The following is a 9,688-nucleotide window of genomic DNA, read 5'->3' on the forward strand; positions in this document are numbered from 1 at the left end:
ATATGAGTCATTCATTCTATAAAATTCTAATGACTCAGATGATTTGAATTAATCAATAAATTTAAATCATCAGATTTTCATAGAATAAATAACTCAAATGTAGATTATGTTTTTTAACTTACCTTCTAGGTGAACCCCTAATAATTGATTTATTCATTTTTTTATAATGAAAGCTAGCCTCTATATTAGATGTGTATAGGTTTTACAATTATTAGCGTGGATTATGGGAACTCTTGTCCTAGAAATAAAATTGGACCAACACCCTCGTTGGTTTACTTCATACAAAAAGTGTTGTGTTCACAACACAACAGAAAAATGACTAATTGCTATAGATTAGGTAAAGTGATCATCGATGGGCAATAATAGTGATGTGAATATGCATAATCCAAGGTTGCATCTATAAAAAAAAGCTCATACTAAATTTTGGTGTTATGTTGAAACTTGAAAATTTATACTAAAATGTGGTGTTGTGTTGAGGAAACTACAAGACGGGGTAAATTATTATCTTATGTTACGTATATTACGTGATTACTTAAATCCTATGATCATTTGAAGGAAAATGGCTCACCATCTTGAAGAAAAATGTCATGAAGCATAGTGTAGTGATGTAGTCCCTCAGGGTGAAACAATAACTCTTTCCTTAACTAGTTCTTTAATCACATCCCACTAATTAATGAAAGGAATCATCTCTATTACTAGAGAGTCCAATGCTGGATAGGATTACGACACGTATCAAAAAATTCTTTTTAATGGTTATGATTTCATATTATCTTTGAATAACAAATAAATAAATAAAGTTTAAAAAATTTTCAGCCACATATTTTAGTAATGACCTCTCCATTATTGGATGGAGAGCTCCATTAATGGAGAGGCAAGTATGCTCAAAACAAGAGTAAATATAATATGATTTAACATTTTTACTCTTAAGATATAATGATATGACAATTTTACCCCTGTATGTAAGTGCAAAAGTGCTCACTTGCCTCTCCATTCATGGAGGATCATAACTCATTTCTTTGACCCACACATTTCTAACTCATGCTAAACTCTCTTCTTTTCTAGGTTTTCCAAATTTTCTTATTATTTCTTTGCATCACAATCTTTTTACATTTTGCTGACCTCAACCCTAGGATACTAAAATAATAACTTTTTATTAAAAAAAAGTGTGTATTTATCATCAATATAAAATGTAATAAATGAATTTCTATTTTTAATAAAATCCAATGTTTACATTTTTATTCTCATCCTCAAATTCCTTAGGCTTAAGTTAGTAAGACTTTTTTCTTTTGGTTAGATGACATCAATTAATATCGGCAATTTGGGTTGTTTAGCCAAGATATGCATATAGTCCATCTAAATGAGAGTGGACATCATCATGACCACTAATAAAAAATATATGAAATATCATATATTATTCACCCTAAATAATAGTAGGGTAATCTTGTGGGCCGTCAGGTATATTTTTTAAATTGAAAAGTGAAGAAAATCCAAAAAAAATAAAATCAAACACGATTAAGACAACAATCTTATATAGTGTTTAAGGAGTAAAATTAGAAAAAAAAAACCTTGGAAAATTTTAAAGTTTAGCATTATGTTTCCAAAATATATCAGTGTAAAAATTTAAATGTAAACTAATGGGCGATCCACTCCGTGGGTTACAAAAGTCTATGGATAAAACAAACATGATGTTCGAGCAAAACATACTAATAAACATAATTTTCATAGTCCATTAATATTAGGTGGGTGAGACTCGTAAGCTTGTCTCATGTGTCAATGCTAACACCAATATTAGAAGAAATTATTTCCTTGAATTAAGATTACAAACTCACAACTAATAATAACAAAAAATAACTTATTGATTGTAAAATCACATTATTAAGTACGATTGGGCCATGAAATAATTTCTTGCACGGTAAAACATTCTTTAACATTTTCCTTTTAAAAAAAGATGATATTTGTCTCTAGGTTCTCCCTTCAATTTAAAACATCATTTAGTTGTTAAAACAGATTAGTAGAAAGTGTTACATCAATTTTTTTTATATAGGCAAGAGCATTACAACTTGATTTATCCTTTTAATGATATTTACTTATGAGAAATTGATAGAGGCGAATCAATTTATTATTAGAAAGGCAAGAAAATGTTTACAACAATTCAAATTAATCGTAATGCATATCCATTACCCATTCCTTTTGGTTCAATATATAATGTCAAAGTTGCTGTGAATTTTTTCTAGAGAAAAAGATATATGTAGTGTGCAGTGATAATCTAAGAGTTCACTATGTCAAATATCGTAATAAACATCGATCATTCAACAGTGTAATTTTGAACGACGCTGTTAAAAATGAGGCAGAAGAACATCAAAAACGCATAATAAAACAGGCGCTGTCAAATTGTGTAACTTCAACAGCGCATTATTGACAAAACGCTGTTGAATATCAGTAACGATAACGCTGACTTGAATGATTCATGTTTAACAACTCATTTAATAGAAAACGCTTTTGATGTTAATACATGCAACAATGCATAATTAAGGAAGCGCTGTTGAAGATGACATAGTAATCGCGCTTGCTTAATTATGCGTTGTTGATATTTTACGACTTTTAAATGTTCGAGATATTAATGGTGGTAATTATGCGTCTCTTCGTTTGTTAAAATATTAATGGTCGAGTGGTTATGCGTTTATTGGTTGTTGAAATATTAATGGTTGAGTGGTATGTTATGTGTCTCTTCGTTTGTTGAAATATTAATGGTTGCTCATATATAAATATTATGGTTCACTCAATGTTCTATTTCATCAATAAGAGTGTGTGTTTCTATAAGAGTATGTTCATGAAGTTAGGATGAAGAAAACACAAAGTAGTAAAAAAAAAGAGCAATACTACAGAAAGTGAAAAAGAGAAAAAGGACCCAAATTTGTATAGAGGATCCTCTATACAAATTTAGGTTCTTTTTCTCTTTTCAAAGTGAAAAAAAACTGCAATATCAAATTATAATTAGGTGTAGAATGTTAACTAACCTGAACAATGAGATCCTTCAGAAAGTTTATGTACACACTTGTGTCATGAAACTTCAAATATCTCGATTAACACCATCTTTTCAAAGTGAAATAATATTTCACTAATTACACCTCAAAAACTAAACACTCAATCTAACTTATTAGTATAGAAATGAAGGATCTAAAGTGATAGAGTGACTGAATTGTGAAATACATAGTTAGTTACTTACTTCTTCAGCAAAAACAGAGATCTTGTTGGCTTTCTCCTTGACTTCTTGGCGGATAAACCAAACCATTTGCTGGATTTGCTTGGACACATCTTAATAAGTTCCTTTTCAGAATCGAGGAAGATTCAAAATGCTTCTACACCACACCTGAATCTCTATAAACCACTTTCTACTCACGAGTGATTCAATGAAAACCCAAACTAAGAGCAAACAAGCTTAAACTGAAGGAAATCTCAAAAACAAATTGTGCAAATCAAAAAGTTAGGGTTTGGAATCTACCAACTATTTATCAATGGAATGTGACGAAGCGACAACACTGTTACCTGAATCGAAGAGCTAGGGTTTTATAGAAGAGAGGGTGAAGGTTGAATGGAGAGAGATAACGGAAATGAAGGAAAGTTTTGAGGGAGAGGAGAAAATGAAATTGGCATTCCCTGATTATCCTTGTTGCCTCATTCAGCCATGAGCCCAACTAGAGTAACACCTTTTGGACTTAACTTTAATTTAGCATCAACAGTAAGTGTGACAAAATTATTGTTCCAATATGTTGTTTTTATGGTAGTGGGAGTCGAGGAAAAAATTGTGTTTCTGTTTCAGAATCATGTCAAGGAGGTCTTTAACAACTTTTGATTTTGCAAAAGGACCCAGATTTCAGAAGGAAGATGGCTGTCATACAAGATTTGCATGAGATTAAGATTTAGTTCATTGATCTCTTTCATTTAATAGATTGATCTCTTTCAATTGAAAGGAAATAAAATGAAAAGGATCAATGAATTATTGTTCTTCATCTACAATTCATTAAGTTCATTGATTTCCTTCATGGCAAAATGACCCTTATTTTAAAAGAAAATCAATGAACTGTTATACAAGATTTGTATAGAGAAGTCGAAGAAAAAATTGAGGACAATATTAATTTGTAAAGTATTGAGTTTAATTCATTGAGCTCTTTCAATTTTCAAAACGGTCCCAAATTTCAGAAGGAAAGTGACTATTATACAAGATTTGTGGGAGATGAAGATTTAGTTCATTGATCTCTTTTAATTGAACCGAAATAAAAGGAAAAAGGATCAATGAATTATTTTTCTTCATCATCTGCAGCAATTCCTAAAGTTCATTGATTTCCTTCATGGCAAAAGGACTCAGATTTTAAAAGGAAATCAATGAACTGTTATACAAGATTTATGTAGAGGAGTCGAAGAAAAAAGGAGCCAGATCAATGAATTATTTAATCCATCCAGCTCTTTCATTTTTCAAAATGGTCCCAGATTTCAGAAGGCAAGTGGATGTTATACAAGATTTGCGTGAGATGAAGTTTTGTATAGAGGAGTCGAGGAAAAAAGTATTTCCTTCATTAAAATCATTTTCATTTTATTCTTGATCTTCCAAATCATTTAGTTCATTGTATTCACATGTACAAAATGATTTAGTTTATTATAATGCATTTTGTCACTCTAAATGAATAATATAACAATTATTTTGGATGTTAATTTCTATTTTTTTAATTATTTGGATGATTATTTTCTTTAATACTTTTGTTGTTCATTATTAATAAATTAAACACAATAAACAAATTAACAAAAATTAATAGATACAAAAACAAAGTAACAAAATGTAATGTTTAAGATTTTTCCAGTTTCGTATTAGTAAGCACAATTATATAGTAATCTACTTCATGACAACTTCATCTTAAATAACTTTAATTCATGTTGTATAAATATTTTTCAGTTAAGTAAAATGTTAATTTAACAGCGTATAACTACGATCATGTTGTTAAATAGGAAAATAAGTTCAGTTTAACAGCACATAATTAATATAGCGCTGTTGAAGATAAATAGTAAACAACTAGATACACAACAATAGCACAAACCTTAATATGCGCTATTGAAAATGTCAATACAATAGTGCTACTTTACATGCGCTGTTCAAGTTTTGTTAATGAAAATAAGTAGTAAACAGCTGGATACATAACAACAACGCAAACCTTAATATGCGCTGTTGAAGATGTCCATACAACATCGCTACTTAAACATGCGCTGTTGAAGGTGTTAATAAAAATAAGTAGTAAACAGCTGGATAACAACAACAGCGCAATCCTTAACATGCGTTGTTGAAGATGTAAATACAACAGCGCTACTGTTAGTATGCGTTGTTGAAGATGTAAATACAACAGTGCTACTCTTAGTATGCACTGTTGAAGATGTCTATTCAACATTGCTACTGTTAATATGCACAGTTATATTGGTAATACATTTTAAATATCTAAAACATGAATCGTTTCATCTACACACTCAAACTTAATTGGAAAATCCTCATACTCTCAACAAACCCTCATAAACCTCAAAAATCTTCATTAATGGCTTCCCAAAGTGGTGATCATGGTTTTCACAGTGGTGACGAAGCTACACTAGCTCCACAAGACAAGCAAATCGTTTATAAAAAATGACCTCCACGTGCTTCCATGAAGAATGTGATTTTGTCAAGAAGCAATGATATGAAGATAGAAGTTCAATGGAACTCTAAAGGCCAACCATTAAACTCGAAGGGTGACAACGCATTGGTAAGCTACATTGGTGTTGTTGTTAGGCAGAATCTGAAGCTAACATTCAAGAAATGGAGCGATGTAGGGAATACCATGAATGACCTTATTTGGAATAAAATAACAGTAAGTTTATTTTTCAGTTTGTGTTTTTATGCAATGTACGTATATGTGTTACGTTTTCATGCAATATACGTATATGTGTATTGTTTTCATGCAATGTACATATATCTATTACATTTTCATGCAATGTACGTATATCTATTACATTTTCATGCAATGTACGTATATGCATGTGTTTTCATGCAATATATAATGTACATGTGTATTTATTTCAGTCAACTTTTGATGTTGGTGAGGAGCATAAGGATTATATCCTTAAATCGGCTAGCAAAGCTCTCCGACCATGCCGGACTGATGCCAGAAAATTACTTAGAGATGCTGATGACAATGTCAACCTAAAACCTCCAACTAAATATGCAAATATCGTTGATGAAGAGGATTAGAAGACTTTTGTCACCTACGCACACAAGACGAGTCTTTCTTGGTAAAATTGTATTCTTTTCATTGTATTGACTTTAGTATATATGCTTTTATATATGATTGTTGATATTAATGTTATTTATTGTTTCAGAAATTAAGTAATGAAAACCGCAAGAGGGCATCCAAGCCTTTATATCCATACCGAGCTTCTCGAGCGAAGTATAGAGGTTATGTTTTATATGCATATATATATAATTACATCATTATTGGTTATATTTTGTTACTTGGAGAACAAAAGTGATACACCTATGACTCCACATGGAGTAGAACTCAATGTTCTGTGGGTGAGTGCCCGTAAGAACAAGGATGGTTTCATCTATAATGAGGAAGCTCAAGAAGTGGCAATACGTGTTGTAAATGCTCATTTTTTAATTATACTTAATTTCCATACTTTATTTATCAAAATGTGGTTAATTAACATAATGTTTTTTCTTGATTTTTCAGGGTTCCCTAAAAGAAAAGGAGGCAAACCCAGATAGTCACATAATACTTGACAAGGCACTAGGACTGCCTATCTACCCTTGTCGTATCCGAGGTGTAGAATTTGGGGTTAGCCAGCGGGCATTTGTACCCCATCCAAAGCATGCAACCAAAGACCAAATGAGCCAAGTTCAAAATCAACTAGATGGCCTCATGCAACGGTTCAACGAATTTGAGCAATCAATGAAGGCGAAGGAAGCTGAGTGGCAACGACTAACTAGTAATGCTCGCACTGTTCCTTCAACTGTCAATAAGAGTTGCACACCTGCACCTTACAACATTCCCATTATGATTTCCATTCCTGAGGTAATTTACTTAACTTACTTTAATTTAGTTAACTTATTTTAATTTAGTCGTTAACTAATTATATATTTTAAATTATATATAGAAAATCAGTTCTTGCAAACTTTTCCTCGATACCCCAACTAGCTGAGTAGTGGGTGTTGAGAAAGTGCACAAGTCGACCGTTGTTATACTGCATAATGCATGTATCCCACGTCATCATGTGAAGGTCTCGATTGCCATTGCAATTGATGATAATGCGTTGCTGCCAATTCCTCTCGAAGAGGATATCTTCACAGTTGGAGAGGATATATGCACTTTTGTGGCTTGGCCAGTAGACCTTGTTCAAGTAATTCCTCCTAAGGTATGATTTTTCACCTTATGTTCACTCAGATTATATTTATTGATCTATAATTGATATGTTTTTATTGAATATTTTAGGAACATGTACATTCCACCCCCAGCTGCACCCAAAAGTCTAAGCCATCTTCGGGGGATTTAAGCTCATAGCCATCTATTGGGGATGTGAGCTCCAAGAAGACTACCAACTACTATACTCAATTGTTGGAGCATACAGAAGTTGGGAGATGATATGATAATTATATCAATTCCTAAGGAAGTCTTAGGGGATGACATTGATGAATACGTTGGCATTAGTGAAGTCTGAGATGTATATAAACGTGATTGTATAGGTGCAACTACTGTATGTATATATGAGGTAAATTATGTTTTCTTAACTTCTTATTTTTGCATGACAGTGTGTTATAATTAACTAACATTTGTGTTATATGTATTAGGTACTTGTATGAAAATTATATTAATGTAAATAAGAAAAAAGTGATGTTCATATCCCCACACCTTACCGCTTTGGTGTCGGGTGACAAAAATGAGTTTGGGGAAAAAACATAACGAATTACATATAATCTCCTCTATCATAAAGAAGATACAAATTTATTTCTTGCACCTTTTAATATTGGGTGATCATTTTTTAATTGGCTTTTATATTTCTTTCTTTAGTATGTACGTTGTGCTTAACATTTCCTAACCATGTACATATGTTTTGTTAGGCATCATTGAGTATTGGTTGCCATCATTTGAGTCAATAAAGAAATATACTACTTTGACTCATTGCACATGGTGATATGAACAACTATCCCGTTATGAAAGAGATGTTTTCTAGGTAAGTGGACTACTCATTTAAACTTTTAGTTACACTTCCACTTTTATTTTTTGTTTAGTAATTAAGTACATTTTCTATTGTTTAGTGGGGTGAGAGTTTACAAAAGCTATAATCGTGCTAGAAATAAGATACCAAGTCCCAAAATCAGGTGGACTCGTATAAAGGTATTGACACAAATCATCTCAAACAATTATATTTGGAATGACCAACTGATTTTATACTTATATGTATACTTCATTTTAATTGTAGACCCCTTACCAAACAAACGAGGTTGATCGCGGCTATTACGTGCTGAAATTTATGAAGGAGATCATTCAATAATGGCCAACTAATGCAATACACATTGATGGCAAATCATATACAGATGACGAAGTCAACTAAATTAGAGAATAATGGTCAAACTTTGTACTTATTTATGTTGACAAAGCATAGCTAAATATATAGTAGATTAGTTTTGCACAGATTGTAGCTTAGGGAATTCAATGTAATGTATATGATTTGGTCTATGTAATTAGTGTAATTCAATTAATGTAGCACAAATTGTAACTTAGGGAATTCAATTCAATGTAAACATTATAGTGTAATTAATGTTCAATATATAAATTCAATTGTGTTCATGTATTCATTTTGTTGTCATGTTCTGTTTCTGTATGCATTCATGTTATTTTCTATTGTTTGCGTAACTGTGTAGAATTAGGGATAATGGTCTTTGATAATACTTTTTTTATTGCATTGTCGTTATAACAATACAACTGTGCTTTTTTTTTTAACAATATGTTGTTGATTACATTGAATTCAACAACACATTCACCAAACAATGTTGTTGATAACGTTGAATTCAACAACGCATTCACCAAACAACGCTGTTGATAACGTTGAATTCAACAGCGCATTCACCAAAAAACATTGTTGAATACTTATCTCTCATTTATTCTATTTTAGCTATACAACAACATATTCAGTAAGAAGCGCTGTTGATATTATTAACAAAACTATTTCCTCTACTTAACACCATGCTTAATCAATTAATAATTTGAATGTTATTTATTGCCATTATTCAGTTTCTATATATTTAATTAATTGTCATTAATCGAATGTCATAATGTAATTATTAATTTGAATTTCATTAAAAAAAATGAATTAGTAAAAAAATTATTATATCTTCCACAACGTTTCCTTAAGATTACACTGTGGAACACTTACATTCTTTATATTTGAATGAGAGTTCTTTCACAATATTTCCTTAAGGTTGCACTGTTGATTAGGTATCATGGATAACTCCACCTTCACTATGCGCTGTTGATTTTGTATCATTGATAGTACCATCTTCACTATACGTTGTTGAAGATACTATCATACCCTAAAAAATTAAAATGTTCCCGCATTCTCACACATTCATCAGCAATCCCAACATCATTTACTCAGCAGCGAAACACATTTACTA

This window comes from Lupinus angustifolius, unplaced genomic scaffold (assembly GCF_001865875.1).
Source record: "Lupinus angustifolius cultivar Tanjil unplaced genomic scaffold, LupAngTanjil_v1.0 Scaffold_12_9, whole genome shotgun sequence".
Classification (NCBI taxonomy): domain Eukaryota; kingdom Viridiplantae; phylum Streptophyta; class Magnoliopsida; order Fabales; family Fabaceae; genus Lupinus; species Lupinus angustifolius.